Source organism: Callithrix jacchus, chromosome 2 (genome assembly GCF_049354715.1).
Source record: "Callithrix jacchus isolate 240 chromosome 2, calJac240_pri, whole genome shotgun sequence".
NCBI lineage: Eukaryota > Metazoa > Chordata > Mammalia > Primates > Cebidae > Callithrix > Callithrix jacchus.
In genome coordinates, this window is record NC_133503.1 from 104,367,986 (window position 1) to 104,392,293 (window position 24,308).

The window sequence follows — 24,308 nt, forward strand, 5'->3', positions numbered from 1 at the left end:
TCAGCACCATTATTTTTCATTAATTATAAATGAGAAAGAATGAAAGAACACCCACAGGAACAGATGTGCAAAATTGTCTCTTAGGTTCTATTTTATATTTTCTTTTTGTTTTTTGTTTTTTCCTTTTTCCTCTACTTAGTGTACTATTCCATCAAACTTGAGGAAAATGCAAATGGTAATGCCTTTTTGGGGCAGAAAAGGACAAAGAGCATGTAATGAGGTTGTTGTCTGCAAAGTCCAGTGTATTAATAAAAGAAGAAAATTGTTACTGGCATGCCAGATAAAACCATTAGGGGTGGGGAAGGACACTTTACTTTTATTAAGTGCAACTGAGATAATTTGAGGAAATGTATTTTGACAGTCTTCTTCTTTTGTTAGAAAAATAAAAGTCATTATCTAGTTTTGCCAGATTTTATGAGTCTGGTGTGTTTAATTAAAGTCAAATTGAAAAAAAAAAGAAGAAAAATATGATGTACTTTATTCTATTTCGGTGGTTGGATGTCTTTTTCTGTGATTCTCCATAACAGCTTTCATGCTGTTTCCAGAGGGCAGAATACAGGTATGACTTGGATACTTTTGTGTTAAATTCACTTTCTTCAGCCCCATAAAATAATTAAATGTGTTGCCATTCCCAGTTTTTCTATTTTAGGCTAGTTACAAGCATAGAAAGTCTTAAAATCATTGTACTGTAAATTTATTGTGACTTAACAGGGTTTTCAAAAGGGAACCTAATTAGCAGAGCTCTAAGGATATCATTCTAACCCTTGTTTTTTTACAAATGTTGGCTAAGACTGTCCTCAGAAAAATTCTTATTCGGTGTGGGAAAAGGCAGCTATCAGTTTTGCCCCACATGAGTTGACTGGGAAAACAGATGTTAGATGATAAAATCAGAGCATAGTGAAATGCATTTGGAAAAGCATGGCAACTTGATGGGGTTTTTTGTAAACTTCATTTTTTTTTCAGGGCTTTTAAGTTGGTGAGTTCACTGTGAATCTCTAGGCGAAAAGTAGGATATTCAGTGTTTTTAAAAGGTTGTTTGATTCTATAACAAATTTTTTCATAATTTATGTACCTTATAGCATATGTTAAAAATAGCACTACCTAGAGGAAGTTTGCTGAAGACAGCGAGCATTATTTCCTTTTTATTATCAGAGGCTACTTATCCCAATAGTCAGTCATGATGGAGAAAGAAGCTTGAATTAGAGAAACTTGGCTTTTATTCTATCAGGTATCTTCTCAACTATAGTCTAATTTGTTCCTAGCTCAACGAATCCCTCTACATTTATTCTATATGTAGATGCTTTTCTGTCTACTCAACCCAATTAAACCATTCCTGCCTTATATGATAGTTTTGAAAAACTTTAATGGTAAAAATTAATATATGATGGTAATAGTATACTTTTCTTACCTAGAACTGCTAAACTAAACCTATGAATATAACTACAAATAAGACTGATCCAGATAATAGAAATAATATGTTTAATTTTTATGCTCATATCAGTATTTGCTTACATTCAGGATTATCATGATGATTAAATTAAATTATGTGAGAAAGTTATAAATATATAGGTGAATCTAGTAGAATGCCCAGGATTTAATAGCTATATACAAAAATTTACTCTAGTTCAACCAGTTTTCTTTGGTATTCTGGGAATAATCATTCTTCTTTAATAGTTTTAATTTATACAAACTGGTTAAATATTTAAAAGTGCTATGTCTTGGATCTGTCTTCTACCAAACACATGTTGAAATGCAATTGTCCATTGTAAGAGTATTAAGTAATAAGATCTTTAGGAGGTGTTTTGGTCATGAAGACCTATAATAATTATTATTATTTTTAGTTGACAAATTATAATTGTATATTTATGGATACAATGTAATGGGTTGATATGTGTCTAAAATGTGGAGTAATTAAATCAAGCTAATCAATACATACATTATGTCATTTGCTTATCAATTTTATGACATGACATTTGATATTTGCTCTTAAATATTTTGAAATATACCATAACTATTATTGACTATGTCATCCTGCTGTGCAATAGATCTCAAAATGCATAATTTCTATCTGACACTTTGTATCCATTAACCAACTCCCCATTTTCTCCTTTCTGCCTCCAACTCCCAACTTCAGGTAACCATCATTCTAATCTCTACTTCTATGAGTTCCTCTCTTTTAGATTCTACATATAAATGAGATCATGAAGTACTTCTTTCTGTGCTTACCTTATTTCACTTGACAGAGTGTCCTCCAACTTCATTCAGGTTGTCACAAATGACAGTATTCTCTTCTGTTTAAGGGCCAAATAATAGTCCATTACATATATATAGCAAATTTTCTTTATTCACTCATACATTGACAAACAATCCAACAGTTTGCAAATGTTTCCTCCCATTCTGTGGGTTGTTTTTTCAGTTTGTTCATTGCTTCCTTGCTGCAGAGAAGTTTTTTTAGCTTGATGCTATCCTGTTTGTCTATTTTTGCTTTGTTGCCTGTGCTTTAAGGATTATATCCAAAAATATCTTTGCTCAGCCTAGGATTGTGGAACTTCTTCCCTATGTTTCCTTCTAGTCATTTTACAGTTTCATGTTTCACATTTAAGTTCTTAATCCATTTTTAGTTGATTTTTGTATATACTGTGAAATAATTATCCAATTTTGTTCTTCTACATGTGGGCCAACAGTTTTCCAACATCATTTACAGAAGAGATTGTTATTTACCCATTGTGTGCTCTTTTGCTCTTGACACCTTTTTCAAAATCAGTTGACCATAACTGTGTGTGTTTATTTCTGAGCTTTCTATTCTGTTCCATTGGTCAATTTGTCTGCTTAAATGCCAGTATCATGCTGCTTTGATTACTGTCATTTTTTAGGGTATTTTGAACTCAAAGAGTGTGATACCTCTAGCTTTGTTATTTTTGGCTACTCAGGGTCTTTTATGGTTCCACATATCTAAGGATTATTTTTACTATTTCTGTGAAAAATTACATAGGAATTTTTATAGACTGTTGTTTTCTTCCTTAAAGGCATCTGGGAAACCTTTCATTTAAGGACTCTCGAGCTCTGAATTAACTCAGATCTAAATAATAGATTAAACTGACTACTTTCATGTAGTTGTCTTGTTATACATTCATTTTTGTAGTTTATTTGCATTTGTTGTTATCTATTGTTTCTATTTTTTCTTTAGATCAATCACTTAAAATGTCAATGAAGTTCTTACTGATATCATTTCTGGGAATCTTATAATTAACTAAATACTAAGAAACCTCCATGATCAGGCCATTACCAAATATCTTGTTTTTTTCGTTCCTCTTCCCTGATTCCTGTTATACATTTTGTCTTGTGATTAAGTACTACCTCTGTGCTTAGCCTTGATAGTTCTCTCTCCATCCTGCTTATATGAGGGGAACTCATTTAATTGTTGACCTCTGACCAGTATTCCAGTCCTGAAGCAAATTGCAAACTTAACTTCATGCATTTAAATTTTGCCACTTCCCTAAACATACTAGATTTCAACCAAAGAAGAAAGGAAAATGTTGTAGAGATACTTGGAGACCCGAGGAAGGAAAAGGTATATTGAAAACTCCAGCTTCTTTATCTTCCAAAATATTTGCATTTAAAACATTTTTTTAGAATAAGAGATTATGAAATATTGATACCATTTAGCTTGAGTACTTAGAGTACAGTTCTCATTCATATTTTCCAGCTCCAAAATTGGTTACTATTTAAGCTAGCTGCCTGAATCTGCAGAGTGCTCCAGTGTCAATACATTCTTTTTTTTTTTTTTTCAAACTTTTGGTTCATTTCACATTTTGAACACTTTCAAAAGTCTATTTCTACAAATATTCATTAGATATAGGACATGCTATTTATCCAACATTAGAAATCATTTTTTATTAAACTATTTTGTTCCCTAAACTTCCTGCATTTTACGTACCCCTTTACCACCAATAATGGCCATGCTTGAATTTGGTTACTAAATAAGAACAGAGACTGAAGATTCTTGGGGAAGATGAACTTTCTTTTATGAAATAAAAGTGGACTCTGCAAGAAGTAAAGTGCAATACACAGTGTTTCCAGGTTTAGTTTTTCTTGTTACCCAAGTCCTTCAAAGCTTTCCATATTATTACAATTGCCAAAATCCTTTAATTTTCCCAGTAGAGACAGATTAAAGTTGTGAATTAAACTAGTGGCTAATTTGGCAACTAACTGTATATTTCTGAATGTTTGTTTGTGTTCTCAATCCTTTTACAACAGCAGCTAAATGGTTCTTTTCAGCATGGTCATGTCTTGGGGCAAGAACTTTAGAATTCGAATTTGTCACATTAGGTTATCCAGTGTTCTGGTGCAGCCAAATTATCCAACCCAATGGACAGCATCTGTGTTCATGGCTTAATTGACAGCAGCTGTGCTAAATTAGTAAAAGAACAAGTATGTAATCCTTGTGAGCTTCACTCTAAATTGGCTTATATGATTTAATGACTTAGTTTGCCACAGTATGCCATTGGCTTCAAGCCTCCCATTCAGTTTCTATTATTTTCTAATAACCAATTTTTGAATGCCTTACTTTCCTTAAGTCTATGTTTTCCGAACCCAGTCTGTTGTGAGGTTTGGTGCTAATTAAACCTCTTTGATTGCAATCAGTAAAATCTACCTCTCAATACTTCCTGCAAATAATTTTTTTTAATTATGTAATTGGAAGTATGCTATGTAGCTCTCAAAATTGATGTAAAAGCTATAAGATAATAATAATCTTGATTCACACATGAAGAAACCACAGCAATTCTTGTTTTCTCAGCACTGGGAACTTACTGACAGTACTTAATGCTTCATCCATCTGAGTGACTCAGCCTCAAAAATTATTGGGATACTGTATTTCCAAACAAGATTGCAATTGCCCAGATAGAAAGAAAACTTGTAACACTACTGCTATAGACTAGATGTTTGTATATCCCTTCCCCAAGACTCATAGGTTGAAACTAATCCCTAATAAGATAGTATTAGGAAGTGGGGCTTTTGGGAAGTTGTTAAGCCATGAGGGCAGAAACTTCATGAATGGTGTTAGTGCTCTTGAAAAGAAGCCTCAGAAAGCTCTTTTGTCCCCTCTGCCATTTGAGGACACAATGAGAAGATGGCCTTCTATGAAGTTGGCCTTTTTCAGATGCAGAATTTGCCAGTACTTTGATCTTGGGCCTCCCAGAACCTAAAACTGTGAAGAACAAATCTCTGTTATTTCTAAGCCACTCAGTCTATAGTAATTTATTATAGCAGGCTGAATGGACTGAGACAATAAAACAACCACCAAATTGTCAGATCCATGAGGTTGGGTGTTTTCTTTTTTTTCCTTTTCTAGTTTTTTATTTTTGGCAACACCAGCCTGAGAAGAGGTCAGGTATTTTTATTCATTTAGTTTACCACGGTGTCCTCAGTGGAACTGGAATAGTGTTTGCTCATTAAATGTTTTTTGATGAAAGGATGGATTTGTGAAAGAAAATAAATCTCTCCAACATCACTGAGCCAAAGGGAAAAGTCAAGCTGAGAACTGCACTGGGGAAACCTGCCTTCCATTCTCTTCCTAAATAAGATAGCACAAAGATTTTTAAAACCTACATAACTCCCTCACAATTTGCCCACCAATATATTCCTTGTGGACAAAAGACAGGTAGAACTCAAACTTATCCCTTTGCTCACATAGAGACAAATGCATATCTGATTGCTTCCTTTGCCTCATTGTTTCACTAAGGCATAAGTGTTTATTACTTTAAATTGTGAATTCAGTGATAGGCTAATCAGATTCTCAGAAGAAGCAACCGTTTGTCTCTGATCTACCTATGACTTATGACCTACCTACCTGGAAGCCTCCTCTCCACTTCGAGTTGTCCTGCCTTTTAGGACCAAACCAATGAACATCTTACATATATTGATTGGTGTCTCATGTCTCCCTAAAATGTATTAATAAAAATTCAAGCTGTGCCCCAACCACCTTGGACATCTGTCACCAAAACATCCTGAGTCTGTGTCATGGGCACATTCTTAACCTCAGTAAAATGAGCTTTCTCAGTTGAGTGAGACCTGTTTCAGATATCTTTTGGTTTATAGATTATATTTGCATTTGCATGTGTATGTGTATATACACACACATATATCTAAGTCATGTAGTGAGACCCTATAATTGGAAGTCCAAATTAATCATATAAAGTAATTATGTGTCCATTGTATAAAATGATAATAAACAGACTAGAAGAAAATATTTTTCTTTCTTTAATGAATTTTTCTGGTTTTCTAACTGGGGTTATCCTCAGCATGTGGTTTTCTCTGTCAAATGTGTTTGTTTCACATTGTTGACCATTTTAACATCCAAAATTTTTGTGTCCTCATTGGAAGAAATGTCTTTAGTATGGTATAGTGAATAGAATTACTTATAAAATTACATTGATGATGAGAATAATGTCATTTTCATAATAGTTTTCTCTTCACATATTAGACTGTTTCCTTATTGGACATCAGCTCCCAAATTAGATTGGGTCTAAGATCAGACCTTTATTCTTTCTTCTGTAAGCTCTTACTTTAAGGGTAGCTGCAATGGACTTTCTCAGCAGTTATGTTTGCTTGGTTGAAATATAAATTATAAACGATAATTTTAGATTTACTGTTGTCTTGGGAGCAATATGGGCCAAAGAATACTCAAGCACTTTACACATTTTATCTCAATTAACATTTAAAATCACATAATAAATTAGGTAAATATTATTACTTCTCTCATGTGACAACAGAGGAAAGTAGATCTCATAGAGGTAAGATAATTGGCCCACATCACACGGCTAGGAATCATGAAGCAACGATTCAAACAAAAATGATCTAATTCTTCTGTGGGTTTCATCATTGTTCTATATTGAAAAATCTGTGGGCTAGAAATTTATTTGAACACTATTATTTTTTCTACAGTAATCAATTATTTTTCTCATTACATTGTGTACAGTCTTTTTATAAAATTGCAAATCTTCTTGTAGTAAGGAGAAAAATTTGTAAACAACAGAATATTTAAAAAGTAGTGATAATGAAAACAACATATCCAAAACTACAGAGATTCATTCAAAACAAATTCACAGAAATAATTGTTTTACTTATTAATTTCAAAGTTAGTGATTATTTTGGTGGATTCCTTTATCATAAATTTCTAGTTTTTCACACTGTGTTTTGAGAGTGTTGCATAAATGTTAAACTTTCTCAATTTTGTGGCCTAGAGTGTAATAAAAATAAAAATATTGCAAAAGTATTCAAATGAAAATTTCTCACATTGTAGCACAAGTTTTTGACATGAGTCTGTTAAAATGACCTTATATTAATAAGATTCTTTGGAATTATTTATTTATTTTTTTCTCTGACAAAGAATGGGAAAGTCTCCAGTCTTACTGTTAGTTATTTCTTCTAACGTTCTTTTTAACTTTTTTGGCCTGTTACATTTTATACAATGAAAAAGTTTTACTATGATTTGTTTTGTTTTGTAATTCTTCAATGTGCCTCATATTTCATTTAAGACAATTATTTAATCATTCAAAAATTATTTTTTTCAGTAAAATCTGACTCATCAGATACTATTACTACCACTTTTAATTTATATATTCTTAAATCTTGATATATATATAGCTTCTTAAATTTGGATTTTAATTTTTAAATAATATACCACACACATACACACACAAAGATATATATATATATTTGTATGTACATATATATCTGTATGTACACATATATGTAAGATACATATCTATATCTATATCTATATACATATATATACTCAATCTGAAAGGCTTGGAATAAAACATGAAATTTTAAGTCATTTGGCCATATTTCAAAAGATAACGTGCTTGGTTGTACTTATTTTATGCTTCCTATTTCTGAGCTTTTATTCTTGAGTTTTATTTTACTTTTAATGAGGACTTCATTTGTTTTTATTGATCTACACTTGCAGTAGTTGGGAAAATACATATCCTTCAGAAGTACTTACTCTTCTATAAAAACATTTTTTGTTTAATTATAAACACGAACAATAAAATAGCATTTTGCCACATACCATCAATATACCACCTCTGTAAATTGTGAAAACTAGTAATTTATATCTTCCATCTTATTCCACTACAAATGCTAAATTATGTAATTTTTATCCCTACATAATTATTTTCATTAAGGAAAATATGCTTTCAATATAATTTTTTTTTTGTCTTTCTTAGACAGCTATAACAAAATAATACAACCTTTATAGTAGTATTAAATAAGTATTATAAATAAGAGCTCTAATTTATAAGGCAAAAAATGACAAATATATCCCATTTTTAGCCTGTGAGCTAAGAATCATATTACATTTTTAAATGGTTAACAACAATAGCAACAAAGAGTATGTAAAATATGCTATATGTATCCTGCAACATCTAAATATGTATTAGCTGGACCTTTATAAAGAAAATTTGCTTTTTTGTTTTTTCCCTAAGTTGGCAGATTGGAGATATTGTTAGCATGCCTTCCCAAAATGCCTCACTATTTTTGAAAGACAAAATAGTGTGTAGAGATTTATGCCATCAACGTTTCTTCAAGAAGCAACACAGGAACTTAACAGAAAAAAATTAGAGAACCGTGGTGGCTCAAGTTGTTCTGGCACTTGAGAAGGTGAGGCTGTGAGTTCAAGGCCGACCTGGGAAACATAAGAACCTCTCATTCTTATGAGAGAAAAAAAACTAAAATAAACTGTAAACCTTTTGAAAGAAGTGGCAGGCAGCAGCCCACACTGTAAACCAGACAAAGCTGTGAGTCTTCAGAGCATGAGACGAGAAACTGCCTCCGTGACACACATTTCCACTGGGGAGCCAGGCAATCCAGGTCATAGGGGAATGCCTCATCCCTACCCAGCAATGGAGCTGATTTAGTGAGCAGGGAGGAACATATGAGAAGGAGTGGAATCAAGACATGCCTTGTGTGCATTCCAAGACCTCCAGCAGGGACAGAGGAAAGCCATTTTTGATCCTACCAAACAGGGGACCTTGTAGAAGTCTTCCAGCTAACTCAGCTGGTAGTCACAGGTTGACAGACACTCCCAACTGAGATTTGCTATGTACTTTTTAGTAAGATAAATCCCCTTAGTTAGAACTAAGTCGTTCATGGGGGGAGTGTGCTATAGCCATAGGCACAGGAGTTGGGCATCGGTGCTTTTTGGGCAGACTGTGAGGAACATAGCCTGAAAGCCATGGTTTCTGTTTTGGTTGGAAATGCTATGGCCTGGAGCGCTATTGAGTTCTGAGTGCAGACTGTCTGGAACCCAGATAGCTGTTGTTAGCAGAATACCGTGGGAATGAGGGTGCAACACTTGCCTTGTCAAGAGTGTGGGAGCTGAATAGGGCTTACTGCCCATTGAATCCACATGGAGATCCCTCATCTCCATGTGAATTCTTTTGCACAGCAAAGGCAGCTGTGCTTCTCCCTGGATCTTCACCTTCATGGTCAGGGAACCACTTTCTCATCTCCACTGGGGCCAGTGGTCACAGCCACATGTGAGGAGCCAGAGCACAGGCTTGCCTGAACCAACTCCAGTCTGGCTTTACCCCTCCATTTGCCTTGGTAAGGTAACACAATGATTACGGGCTTTTGGAAGCTCCACGGCCTCACCCATTGCCTGAGACAACAGACTACCTCCCTTGGGTAATGTAAGGCAAGTGAAAATCCCATGGCTACCACTGCAGCTGGCATTCTTTTGCAAATACCACCTCCTTGCTAGAGGCCAAGTGGAACAGCCCATTACAATATCTGCAGGCACAATAATATAGCACTCAGTAAGGAGAAAACTTTTGCACAATCTCAGCTATCAACAATGCCTATATCACCCAATACATTAAGGCTATTTATAACCAAGGAAATCTAAAAACCTTTGTCACCTTCCTCTTAAGCCCATCAGAGCTGGTGCTGATACCTAATGCTGGGAGACAGTAATAGGTCACCATCATTGGATTTCTTGCAGATATTTGCTAGCAGCAGTCTTTAGTGTGGCGGCCCCACTGGGAGGCTAAACCCAGAGGAGCAGCAGGATTCAAAATAATCTGGTGCTCAGGGACAGCTACTCTAGTGAAAGTGGTAATGTACTACATTAAGGAAGCAAAGGAAGCACCCCATGGAACAAAAGACCAGACTGCCTTGAGTCCTGGGACCGTCTGCTTGTGGAAAGTTTCATTAGAGCCACACGTGCTGTGTTGGGCTCTGTGGAAAAAATCTGTGACTCCAACCCAAAATCAGGCAGCCCAGAGACGCATGAGGGGTCTTATAGGAGGAGACTTCTCTCCCTCATCTACCACTGCAGACATAGCTAGGGCATTTTCCATGGGTGCATTTGCAAATAGCCTTTCTGGAACACTTCAGGTGACTGCATCCTCACAGGAAGGTTCAGGTGTCTGTGAAAGGCAGAGTCACAATCGCTGTCTAAATGGAAAATCTACATTTCTGCAGGTGTAAAGAAGTGCCTGTATGATCTAAATAGCCAGAACAACAGGGCAGGTGTGTGACTGGGAGGTGGATTGCTTTCTTTGTGGCTCACTGAGTTCCCTCAAAAGAACTCAGTGAATGCATTTCACTGAGAGCTTACACAGCCACCTCTGTCAAGGTTGAGACCTCTACCTACCTTTGGGGTGTTATATTTACCCACCTACTTTAGCTGCAGCTAGGTTTTACCTGTGGACATCTCCTACTTGCCTAAAGCCTGAAGTGGGGGATAAAAGGTTTTTAAGTGTACACCTCCGGGAAACAAGATAAGCTTCATGAGGCCTCTGCCATTTCAGCCTCACAGGAGACAGTGAAACTGCTCACACACTCAGTATAATGCTACTACAACCTGTAACTGAGAAAGACATTGCACAAAGACATTGCACAAAGGAACTCATATAAAGTCTTTGCCAGTGAAAGCACCTAAAGCCTAAGCTAAGTAATAATAAACTATAAACCTTAAAGTCATATCCTCAAGGGGGAAAAATAAAAAAAAAACAGTTAATTCAAACATAAGTTAAAACATAATTAGAATCATTAACCTAAATGAGAAGTAACCAAAAAAAGTAACTCTGGCAATAGGAAAAACAGGGTTCTATAACAACCCAAAATGTCACAACTCTCCAGAAACAGATCAAATCAAGATGAAATATTTGAAATATGAGATGGAGAATACAAATAGTTGATCAGTAAGTTACATAAGGAGGTACAAGGCAAAGATGAAAACCAACATAAAAATATTTAAGGCCAATTCACCATATGAACAAAAAATTTCTAAAGAGATACATATTTTAAAGAAAAATCAACCAAAACTTCTGGAAATGAAAGACACATTTTGGGACTTACAAAATGCAGTGGAAAGTTTTAAAAATAGACTACATCAAATAGAAGAAAGAACTTCAGAAATTGAAGACAAGGCTTTTGATTCAAACGAATCAGACAAAAATAAAAAAAATAATTGAAAAAAATGAGTAAAGTCTCCAAGAAATATGGGATCATGTAAAATGCCTAACCCAAGAATTATTGGTGTCTCAGGTATCTCCTGAGAAGAAATAGAAAAGCTTGGAAAACCAATTTGAGAGAATAATTGAAGAAGACCTCCCTGGCCTTGCTAGAGATTTAGACATCCAAATACAAGATGCTCAAAGTCATTGCATAAAAGGACATCACCAAGAGATATTATTATCAGATGGTCTAAGGTCAATGTGAAGAAAATAATTCTAACAGCAGTGAGACAAAAGCATCAGGTATCCAAAAAAGGAAAACCTGTCATTAGACTAACAGCCAACTTCTCAGAAGAAATCTTACAGGCCACTAGGGATTGGGGTCCTATGTTTAGTCTCCTGTGTTTTGTCAGCCAAGAATTTTGTATCTAGGAAAACCAAGATTCAGAAATTAAGAAAAAATAAAGTTTTTTTTTAGACTTTTTATTAAGGCAAGTCTAGTACTGACAAATGTAAAGGGAATTTGTCAATACTAGACCAGCCCTAAAAAAAAATTGCTAAGAGGAATTCAAAATCTTGAAACAAAGGTTGATATGCACCAGAATTGGAACTCTCATAAGCATGAAAGCTTTTCTTATTTCTGTGAAGAATGTGAATTTGGAAATTACTTTGGGCAGTATGGCCATTTTAACAACATTGATGATTTCTATCCATAAGCATGGAATGTTTTTCCATTTGTTTCTGCCATCTCTGATTTCTTTCAGCAATGTTTTTAAATTCTTGTTGTAGATATCTTTCACCTCTTTGGTTAGCTGTATTCCTAGGTATCTTAATCTTTCTGTGGCTATTATGAATGAGATTGTGTTCTTTATTTGGCTCTCAGCTTGAATATTATTGGTGTATAGAAATGCTACTGATTTTTATACATGGACTTTGTATCCTGAAACTTTGCTAAAGTTGTTATTAGATTTAGGAGCATTGGGGCAGATCCTATGGAGTTTTTTATGTAGATAATTATATTATCTACAAAGATAATTTGACTTCCTCTCTTTATATTTGGGTGTCTTTCATTTCTTTCTCTTCCCTGAATATTCTGCCTTGGCCTCCCAGTACTATATTGAACAGGAGTGATGAGAGTGAGCATTTTTGTCTTATTCCAGTTCTCAGGAAAATGCTTCCAGCTTTTTCTTATTTAGTATGGTGTTAGCTGCGAGTTTGTCATAGACAGCTCTTATTATTTTGAAGTGTGTTTCATCTGTGCCTGTTTGTTGAGTGTTTTTACCATGAAGAGATATTTAATATTCTCAATAGCCTTTTCTGCATCTTTTGAGATAATATTGTAATTTTTATTTTTTGCTTGTGTGATGAATCACATTTATTAATTTGCATACGCTGAATAAACCTTGCATCCCAAGGATAAATACTACTTGATAATTGTGGATTCGCTTTTTAATGTACTATGTACTACTGAATTCAATTTGTTACGATTCTGTTCAGGATTTTTGCATCTATGTTTATCAAATATATTGGTCTGAAGTTTTTTTCTTTTTGTTGGGTCACTAACAGGTTTTGATATCAAACTGATGTTGATTTCATAAAATGAGTCAAAGGGGAGTTCCTCCTCTTCAATTTTTAAAAAGTTAGTTTCAGTAATAATGGTACTGGCTCTTTTTTATACATCAGGTAGAATTCAGCTGTGAATCTGTCTGGTCCTGGACTTTTTCTGGTTGGTACGCTTTTTAAACTAATTTTACTTTAAAACCATTATTGGTGTGTTTGGGAATTAACCTTCTTTCTGATTCTTGGGAGGTTGTATGTTTCCAGAAATTTATCCATCATGTATAGGATTTTCAGCTTATGTGTATGAAAGTGTTTAGTCTCTAAAGGTTATTTTTATTTCTGTGAGATTGGTGATAATATTCCCTATGTCATTTCTGATTGTTTATTTGTATCTTCTCTTTCCTTTTCTTTATTATTCTCGCTAGTGGTCTTATTTATTGTTTTGAGAAATAACTCTTGGATTCATTAATCTTCTGTATGGGTTTTTGCATCTCAATTTCCTTCAGTTCACCTCTGATTTTGATTATTTATTGTCTTCCATTAGCTTAGGGGTTAGTTTGCTCTTGTTTCTCTAGTTTCTTTAGGTGGAATAGTAGATTATTAATTTGAGATCTTTTTGACTTTTTGATATGGGAGTTTAGTGCTATAATCTTCCTTCTTAACATTGCTTTAGTTGAGAAATTCTGGTATATTGTACCTTTGCTATCATTAATTTCAAAGAATTTCTTGATTTCTGCCTTAATCTCATTATTTCCTCAAAAGTCATTTTCATATAATGGTAAGATATTAAGGATTTCCCATAGTATGGATTTCTATTTATGCTGCTCTATGGTCTGAGAGTGTGGTTGGTATGATTTCAGATTTGTGGGTTTGCAGAGGATTGTTTTGTATCTGGTTGAGTGGTTGATTTTAGAATCTGTGCCATGTGCAAATGAAAAATATTATATATTTTATTGTTTGGGATGGAGTCTTCTGTAGGTATCTATATTAAGTCCATTTGGTCAAGTGTTCAGTTTAGGTCTTGAATATCTTTGTTAGTTTCCAATCTTAATAATATATCTAATACTGTCAGTGAGGTGGTGGAGTCTCTCATTCTTATTGTATGAAAATCTACATCTCTTCCTATATCTCTAAGAACTTCCTTTATAAATGTTCATGCTCCCGGAGATTGATTCAAGATAGCGCAGTCAGAACAACTCAGGATCGCAGCTCTCAGTGAACGCACAGAGGGTGAGTCAAAGTTGCATTTCCAGACGGATATTTGATGCCCACAGAACGGGGAAATTCCCAGGTGTAGGAGAGACATGGGATGCCAGCGCAGCTATTTTGGCTGCTGCGGCCACTTTGGCTGGCGCTGCAGTGCAGCAGCACTCAACAACACTCCACACAAAACACACTGGTCCAGGTGCCCTGTTAAACCAGCAATCTGAGATTTGAGAGGGCAGATTAGCATATCCATCTGAATAAATGGGACTTGGACAGTGAGCCAGACCAGGAGATTCCTGGGAAACAGTGTTTGAGCCAGCGCAGTGGGTCACTGCACGGGAAATCACACAGATCCCGGGGCCCTAACAGCAGGCGACTGAAATACCTGGGAGAGAGCCAAACGTTCAACTTAAATTAAAGAAAAACAACAAGGCCCTTTGAGGCAGGGAGCCAGGTGAGCAGGCTCGGTGGGTTTCACCCCCACAGGGACAAACAAAATGGCGATTTGAAATGCTCTGGGTGGAGAGTTTCACTGCCAGCACAGCTGAACCCAGGATGGTGCAGCTTGGTGGGGAAGGGGTGTCCGCCATTACTGAGGCAATCCGCCCCACTGAAGTACACTCCCATTGCTGACGCAGCCTGCCATTGCTGAGGCAACCCACCATAACAGTGAGACTGGGCCATAGGGCAGAGCCCGTGGCAGCAGGGCGGAGACTGTGGCTGCAGGGCAGACCCATGCCAGCAGGGTGGAGCCTCGGCAGTCAAATAGTGACTAGACTGCCCCTGAGCTGGGCAGGATAGCGCAACGGACACTCATAAAGAAAGCCCTAACTCCCCAAGACAGAGCAACTGAGGAAAAAAAGGGGTTTTATGAGTTCTGCTATAGCAGACTTAAACATAGCAGCCTAACAGCCCTGAATGAACAATGGAGCTCACAGCTCAGCACTTGAGCTCCTATAAAGTACAGACCGTCTCCTCAAGCAGCTCCCTGACCCCTGTATATCCAAAGAGTCACCTAAAAAAAGAACTGATCTGACTGACATTTGGTGGGCATCATTCTGGGACAAAGATAGCAGAAAAAGAAACTGGTAGCATCCCTCACTGTTCTGCAGCTGCTACAGGTGTAACCCCAGACAAGCAGGGCCTGGAGTGGACCTCAGCAGTCATACAGCAGAGGGGCTAGACTGGTAGAAGGAAAACCAAGTAACAGAAATACTTCATCATCAACAATCTGGGCATCCACTCAGAGACCCAATTGAAAAGTCAGCAACTACTCAGACAACAGGTGGATAAATCCAAAAAGATGAGAAGTAACCAGTGCAAAAAGGAGGAAAACACCTGAAACCAGGACACCTTGCCTCCTACAAAGGACCAAAAATCCTCACCAGCAAGGGCACAAAGCTGGACGGAGAATGACTATGATGAAATGACAGAATCAGACTTCAGAAGGTGGGTAATGAGAAACTTCTGTGAGCTAGAAGAACATGTTCTAAATCAATGCAAAGAAACTAAAAACCTTGAAAAAAGATTCGCGGAAAAAATAACAAGAATGGATAACTTAGAGAGGAATATGAATGAATTGAAGGAACTGAAAAACACAACACGAGAACTTCACGAAGCATGCACAAGTTTCAACAACCAAATTGACCAAGCAGAAGAAAGAGTATCAGAAGTCAAAGATCAACTCAATGAAATAAAACAAGAAACCAAGATTAGAGAAAAAAAACACAAAAAGGAATGAACAAAGTCTCCAAGAAATGTGGGACTATCTGAAGAGACCAAACCTACAATTGATAGGTGTACTAGAATGTGACGAAGAGAACGAATTCGAGCTGGAAAATGCTCTTCAGGATATTATCCAGGAAAACTTCCTCAACCTAGCAAGGTAGGCCAACACTCAAATCCAGGAATTATAGAGAACACCACAAAGATACTCCACAAGAAGAGCAACCCCAAGGCACATAATCGTCAGATTCACCAGGGTTGAAATGAAGGAGAAAATACTAAGGGCAGCCAGAGAGAAAGGTCGGATCACCCACAAACAGAAGCCCATCAGACTCACAGCAGATCTCTTGACAGAAACTCTACAAGTCAGAAGAGAGTGGGGGCCAATATACAACACCCTTTAAAGAAAAGAACATTCAACCCAGAATTACATATCCAGCCAAACTGAGCTTCATAAGTGAAGGAAAAATAAAATCCTTTGCGAAGAAGCAAGTACTCAGAGATTTTGTCACCACCAGACCTGCTTTACAAGAGCTCCTGAAAGAGGCACTACATATAGAAAGGAACAACCAGTACCAGCCATTCCAAAAACACACTAAATGCTCAAGAGCATCAAGAAAACAAAGAATCTACATCAACTAACGGGCAAAACAGCCAGCTAGCATCAAACTAGTAGTATCAAATTCCCACATAACAATATTAACCCTAAATGTAAATGGGCTAAATGCAACAATCAAAAGACACAGACTGGCAAATTGGATAAAAAACCAAAACCCATCAGTGTGCTGTATCCAGGAAACCTATCTCACATGCAAGGATACACAAAGGCTCAAAATAAAAAGTTGGAGGAAGATGTACCAAGCAAATGGAGAGCAAAAAAGAGCAGGAGTTGCAATTCGCATCTCTGATAAAATAGACTTTAAAGCAACAAAAATTAAAAGAGACAAAGAAGATCATTATGGTAAAAGGATCGATACAACAAGAAGAGCTAATGATCCTAAATATATATGGACCCAATACAGGAGCACCCAGATATATAAGGCAAGTTCTTAATGACTTACAAAGAGACTTAGACTCCCACACAATAATAGTGGGAGACTTTAACACTCCACTGTCAATATTAGACAGATCAACCAGACAGAAAATCAACAAGGATATCCAGGGCTTGAACTCAGACCTGGAACAAGCAAATCTGATAGACATTTATAGAACTCTCCACCCCAAATCCACAGAATATACATTCTTCTCAGCACCACATAACACCTACTCTAAAATTGACCACATAATTGGAAGTAAAGCACTCCTTAGCAAATGTAAAACAACTGAAATCATAACAAACAGTCTCTCAGACCATAGTGCAATGAAGTTAGAACTCAGAATTCAGAAACTAACCCAGAACTGCACAGCTTCATGGAAACTGAACAAATGGCTCTTGAATGTTGACTGGATAAACAATGAAATGAAGGCAGAAATAAAGAAGTTCTTCAAAACCAATGAGAATGAAGACACAACATGCCAGAATCTCTGGGACACATTTAAAGCAGTCTCTAGAGGAAAATATATAGCAATAAGTGCCCATATGAGAAGAGTGGAGAGATCCAAAATTGACACCCAATCATCAAAATTCAAAGAGCTGGTGGAGCAAGATTAAAAAAACTCAAAACCTAGCAGAAGACAAAAAATAACTAAGATCGGAGCAGAACTGAAGGAAATAGAGACACGAAGAACCCTTCAAAAAATCAATAAATCCAAGAGCTGGATTTTTGAAAATATCAACAAAATAGACCCCTAGCCAGACTGATAAAAAAGAAAAGAGAGAACAACCAAATAGATGTAATAAAAAATGATAAAGGGGAAATCACCACAGATTCCACAGAAATTCAGACATTCAACAGAGAATATTACAAACAACTCTATGCACATAAACTAGTAAATTTGGAATAAATGGAGAAATTCCTAGACTCCTGTGTCCTGCTAAGCCTAAACCAGGAGGAAGTCAAAACTATGAATAGACCAATAACCAGGTCTGAAGTCAAGGCAGCAATTAAGAGCCTACCACACAAATAATGCCCAGGTCCAGATGGGTTCACAGCCGAATTAAGCTGGTACCATTCCTTCTGAAACTATTCCAAATAATCCAAAAAGAAGGAATCCTTCCCAAATCATTTTATGAGACCAACATCATCCTGTTACCAAAACCTGGCAGAGACACAACAAGAAAAGAAAACTTCAGGCCAACATCCATGATGAACATGGATACAAAAATCTTCAATAAAATATTGGCAAGCCGATTGCAACAGCAAATCAAAAAACTTATTCATCATGATCAAGTAGGATTAATCCCGGGGATGCAAAGCTGGTTCAACATACACAAGTCTATAAATGTAATTTACCACATAAACAGAACCAAAAACAAAAACCACATGATTATCTCAATTGATGCAGAGAAGGCATTTGACAGAATTCAACAGCCCTTTATGCTAAAAACCCTCAATAAACTTGGTATTGATGGAACGTAACTCAAAGTAATAAAAGCTATTTATGACAAACCAACAGCCAATATCATACTGAATGGGCAAAAACTGGAAGCATTCCCTTTGAAATCTGGCACTAGACAAGGATGCCCTCTTTCACCACTCCTATTCAATATAGTTCTGGAAGTTCTAGCCAGAGCAATCAGGCAAGAAAAAGAAATAAAGGGTATTCAAAAAGGAAAGGTGGAAGCCAAACTGTCTCTATTTACAGACGACATGATAGTATACCTAGAAGACCCCATCGCCTCAGCCCAAAAACGCCTGAAACTGATAAGCAACTTCAGCAAAGTCTCAGGATATAAAATCAATGTGCAAAAATCACAAGCATTCCTATACACCAATAACAGACTTAAAGAGAGCCAAATCAAGAATGAACTGCCATTCACAATTGCTACAAAAAGAATAAAATACCTAGTAATACAACTCACAAGGAACATAATGGACCTCTTCAAGGGAAACTACAAACCACTGCTCAATGAAATAAGAGAGGACACAAACAGATGGAGAAACTTTCCATGTTCATGGTTAGGAAGAATTAATATCGTAAAAATGGCTATAATGCCCGAAGTATTTACAGAATCAATGCTATCCCCATCAAGCTACCATTGACTTTCTTCACAGAACTGGAAAAAACCACCATGAACTTCATATGGAACCAAAGGGAGCCTGCATAGCCAAGTCAATTCTGAGCAAAAACAACACAGTGGGGGGCATCACACTACCAGATTTCAAACTAAACTGTAAGGCTACAGTAATCAAAACAGCATGGTACTGGTACCAAAACAGAGATATAGACCAATGGAACAGAACAGAGGCATCGGAGGCAACACAACATATCTACAACCATACAATCTTTGATAAACCTGAGAAAAACAAGCAATGGGGAAAGGATCCCCTGTTTAATAAATGGTGTTGGGAAAACTGGCTAGCCATGTGCAGAAAGCAGAAACTGGACCCCTTCCTGACACCTTACACTAAAATCAACTCCAGATGGGTTAAAGACTTAAGCATAAGACCTGTCACCATAAAAACCCTAGAAGGAAATCTAGGCAAAACCATCCAGGACATAGGAGTAGGCAAGGACTTCATGACCAAAACACCAAAAGCATTGGCAACAAAAGCCAAAATAGACAAATGGGACATAATCCAATTCTAAAGCTTCTGCACCACAAAAGAAACAGTCACTAGCGTAAATTGGCAACAAACAAAATGGGAAAAAATTTTTGCAGTTTACCCATCTGACAAAGGGCTGATATCCAGAATTTACAAAGAGCTCAAACAGATTTACAGAAAAAAAACAAACAAGCCCATTCAAAAATGGGCAAAGGATATGAACACTTTACAAAAGAAGACAAATGTGAGGCCAAACAAACATGGAAAAATGCTCATCATCACAGGTCATTAGAGTGATGCAAATCAAAACCACATTGAGATACCATCTCACGCCAGTTAGAATGGTGATCATTAAAAAATCTGGAGACAACAGATGCTGGAGAGGATGTGGAGAAATAGGAACACTTTTACACTCTTGGTGGGAGTGTGAATTAGTTCAACCATTGTGGAAGACAGTGTGGCAATTCCTCAAGGCCTTAGAAATAGAAATTCCATTTGACCCAGCAATCCCATTACTGGGTATATATCCCAAGGACTATAAATCATTCTACTGTAAGGACACATGCACACTAATGTGCATTGCAGCACTGTTTACAATCGCAAAGACCTGGAATCAACCAAAATGCCCATCGATGATAGACTGGACTGGGAAAATGTGGCACATATACACCATGGAATATTATGCAGCAATCAAAAATGATGAGTTCGTGTCTTTTGTAGGGACATGGATGAAGCTGGAGAATATCATTCTCAGCAGACTGACACAAGAACAGAAAATGAAATACCACATATTCTCACTCATAGGTGGGTGATGAAAAATGAGAACACATGGACACAGGGAAGGGAGTACTACACACTGGGGTCTATTGGGGAGAATAGGGGAGGGACAGCGGGCGGGGGGAGCTGGGAAGGGTTAGCCTGGGGAGAAATGCCAAATGTGGGTGAAGGGGAGGAAGGCAGCAAAACACACTGTGATGTGTGTACCTATGCAACTGTCTTGCATGTTCTGCACATATACCCCAAAACCTAAAATGCAATTAAAAAATAAAATAAAATAAAAATAAATAAATAAATAAATAAATGTTCATGCTCCCATGTTTGGGCCATATAAATTTAAGATAGTTAGGTCTTCTTATTAAATTGAACTTTTATCAGTGTATAATGTCCATCTTTGTGTTTTTGATCTTTGTTGATTTAAAGTTTGTTTATTGTTTTTCTGAAATTAGGTTAGCAATCCCTGCATTTTTCTGTTTGCCGTTTTCTTGGTGGATGTTCCCCCATCCCTTTACTTTGAGCCTATCAGTGTCATTACATGTGGGATGAGTCTCTTGAAGACAGCATACCCTTGGCCTTACTTCTTTATCGAAGGCTGAGTTTAGTGACATGATCTTGATGCTATGCAGCCTCTTCCTCCCAGGTTTAAATGATCTCCTGCCTCAGCCTCTTAGGTTGCTAGGACTATAGCACAAACTATCATGCCCAACTAATTTTTTGTATTTTTTGTAGATACTGGTTTCACCATGTTTCCTGGGCTGATCTTGAACCCCTGCGCTCAAGCAATTCACCTGCCTTGGACTCCCAAAGTGCTAGGATTTCAGGTATGAGCCACTGCACTCAGCCCACTCCATTCCTTTTAATTGAGACCTTTAGCCTGTTTACATTCAAGTTTTATAATGATATGTGTGGATTTGATCCTTTCATAATATTGTAAGCTGGTACAATCTTGTTTGTGTGGTTACTTTATAGTGTCAATTGTCTATGTACTTAAGTGTGCCTTTTAGGGGCTGATAATGGTCTTTTCTTTCAATACTTAGTGATCCTTTCACAACCTCATAAAGTAGGTTTGAGGTAAGAAGTTCCCTTAGTATTTGCATGTCTGAAAAATATCTTATTTCTCCATCATTTTGTAGCTTATTTGGCCGTATATGGAATTCTTCAGAAATTTTTTGATTTAAGAGTGCTGGCCGGGTGTGGTGGGCTCATGCCTGTAATCCAAGCACTTTGGGGGGCCGAGGTGGGTGGATCACCTGAGGTCAGGAGTTTGCAACCAGCCTGACCAACATGGAGAAACCCCATCTCTACTAAAAAAAAAAAATACAAAATTAGCCAGGCATGGTAGTGCATGCCTGGAATCCCAGCTACTCGGGAGGCTGAGGCAGAAGAATCACTTAAACCTGGGAGGGAGAGGTTGCAGTGAGTCACGATCACGCCATTGCACTCCAGCCTAGGCAACAAGAGTGAAACTCTGTCTCAAAAAAATATTAAAAAAAAGAAAAAAAGAGTGCTAAATATAGGCCCCATTCTCTTCTGACTTGTATGATTTCCACTGAAAGGTCTGCTGTTAGCCTGATAGTGTTCCCTTTGTGGATAATCTGCTTCTTTTCACTAGTCACCTTTAAATTTGTTTTTGTTTTTCATTTGACCTTGGAGAATCTGATGCCTTTGTGTCTTGAGGATAGTCTTCTTTTGTAATATCTTACAGGGGTTATTTGCACTTCTTAAATTTGAATGTTGGAGTCTCTAGTGAGGTTGGAAAAAATTTCATGGATGATATCCTGAAATACGTTTTTCAAGTTGCTTGCATTCTCCCCCTCTCTTTCAGGGATGATAATGAATCATAGATTTGGTATCTTTACATAATACCATTAATATCAAATGCTATGCTCATTCTTTTTTCTTCATTTTTATCTGACTGAGCTAGTTGGATAACCAATCTTTAAGCTCTAAGACTCTTTTCTCAGCTTGGCTTATTCTGTTGTTGACACTTGCAATTTCATTATTAAATTTCTATAGTGTGTTTTCAGCTCTATCATATCAGTTTGGTTCCTTCTTATAATGGCCGTCTCATCTGTCAGTTGCTGTATTGTTTTATTTTATGAATCACATTATTCTAAGTGAAGTAACTCAGGAATTAACAACCAAATACTGCATTTTCTTACTCAAAGCTATAAGTATGCAAAGGCATATGAAGTAGTATCATGGACACTGGAAACTCAGAAGGAGAAGTGAGAGGAGAGTGCAGAATCAAAAACTACCTGTTGAGTACAATGTACACTGCTCAGGTGACAGATGCAGTAAAATCCCAGGCTTCATCGCTATACAGTTCATAGTAGTGAAACTACTTGTACCTCTAATGCAATTAAAATTTTTAAAAAGCATAAAATTTAAAAAAGAAAATTATATATAAAAAATGTCAACCATTGAATTTAATTCAAAAATAATATTTATTTCTGATATACACATATTAGATTTAAAGAAATTTCTTAGTCTTTCATTTTTGCATTCAGGGATCTTTAAACCCTAGGTAAAAGCAAAAAGAATATCATCAATCAATTAATAAAACATTTTAAAGAAAAAATTGGACATCTATCATTTATTTTCACATGAAGAGCTTCATCTTTTTGGGGTTTGATCTTTGGTGAGGTTATATCTGTATGTGGTTATGATTATAATTGAGAAATAATAACTACAAAACATAATTTTTCTTTGTGGAAATTACTTGTCCATGTTTCCTTTTCTATGAGTATTTTGTTGAACGTTTTGTGAGTTTCATTTGAAGTTTCTATGTTGATTTTATTTATGAAACATTTTTCTAAGAGGCTTTTGAATTTTAAAACTTAACTTTTTAATTCTTGTGTTAAAAAGACTATTGTTCAAACAATTTAAACCAATTTTTCTAATATTTACATATAGAAATTAAAATATTTGGCATAAATTAAAATAAATTCTCTTTTATTTTTCTACTATTAATTTATGATATGTCTTTTTCTCTGGTGGTGTCAAATTTAGATTTATTTGTTAGGGTTTTAACAGCACATTATTAGTGTAGGTTATAATATTCAAGTAAAAGTACACATATTTCAGGGCAGAGTTGCTATTGTTTATTCTAGATTAGTTAATGTAATTGTCAGAAAAGATAACAAATATGTATCTGTTTTTATCTATTGTCTGAATTAGTTTTTATTGTGTATAATAGATAACTGTAAGTTTGTCAGATCAAAATAATTATTAAGATTTTTCCATTGTTAAATTATAACAGTCCGAAATCTTTTAAAATTGATCTTCAGTTTTACAGAGATTATAGAAGGTGATTTTGTTTGGGTTTTGTTTTAAGCTATAAACTATTATGCAGTATAAGCATTGTTTAGAGCAAAATGGTTCTAGAAAATTTTTTTTGACAATGTTATGCTCAAGGTAAGAGAACCACAGATACTAATATGTGATGTTGCTTTATGTTTCTCCTTCCTCTCTGTATCTGATATCATACCAATATTTATCTGAGCAGCATAGTATAATTATGTAGTCTACTACCTTTAATGCATGTGGGAAATAATGTCCTTGAGGAGCTCATTATATAAATGGACTGCTAAACAAGAAATTATAGCACATCTAAATATTAAGAGCAATACTATATATATGCTATGTGAACCTAGAGAGATGACCAACTAAACGTATTCTGGTATTGGGGAAATTTTATTAAAGCTGAATATGATTTTAAGGTCAGGTAGGAATTTGCAAAGGTTAAAAACATAGGTGTTCCGTCTTGAGAATAATTTAAAAGACTTGACTATTTGGAGAGTGGTGAGAAATACAGTGATACTGATGGCAGGGTCTGAGATGCAAGTAGCAGGAGAAGAAACTGTGAAGAGTCTGCAAAATTTTTCCTGCAGACAATAGACACCCACATATTTTTTGCTTTAGTTTG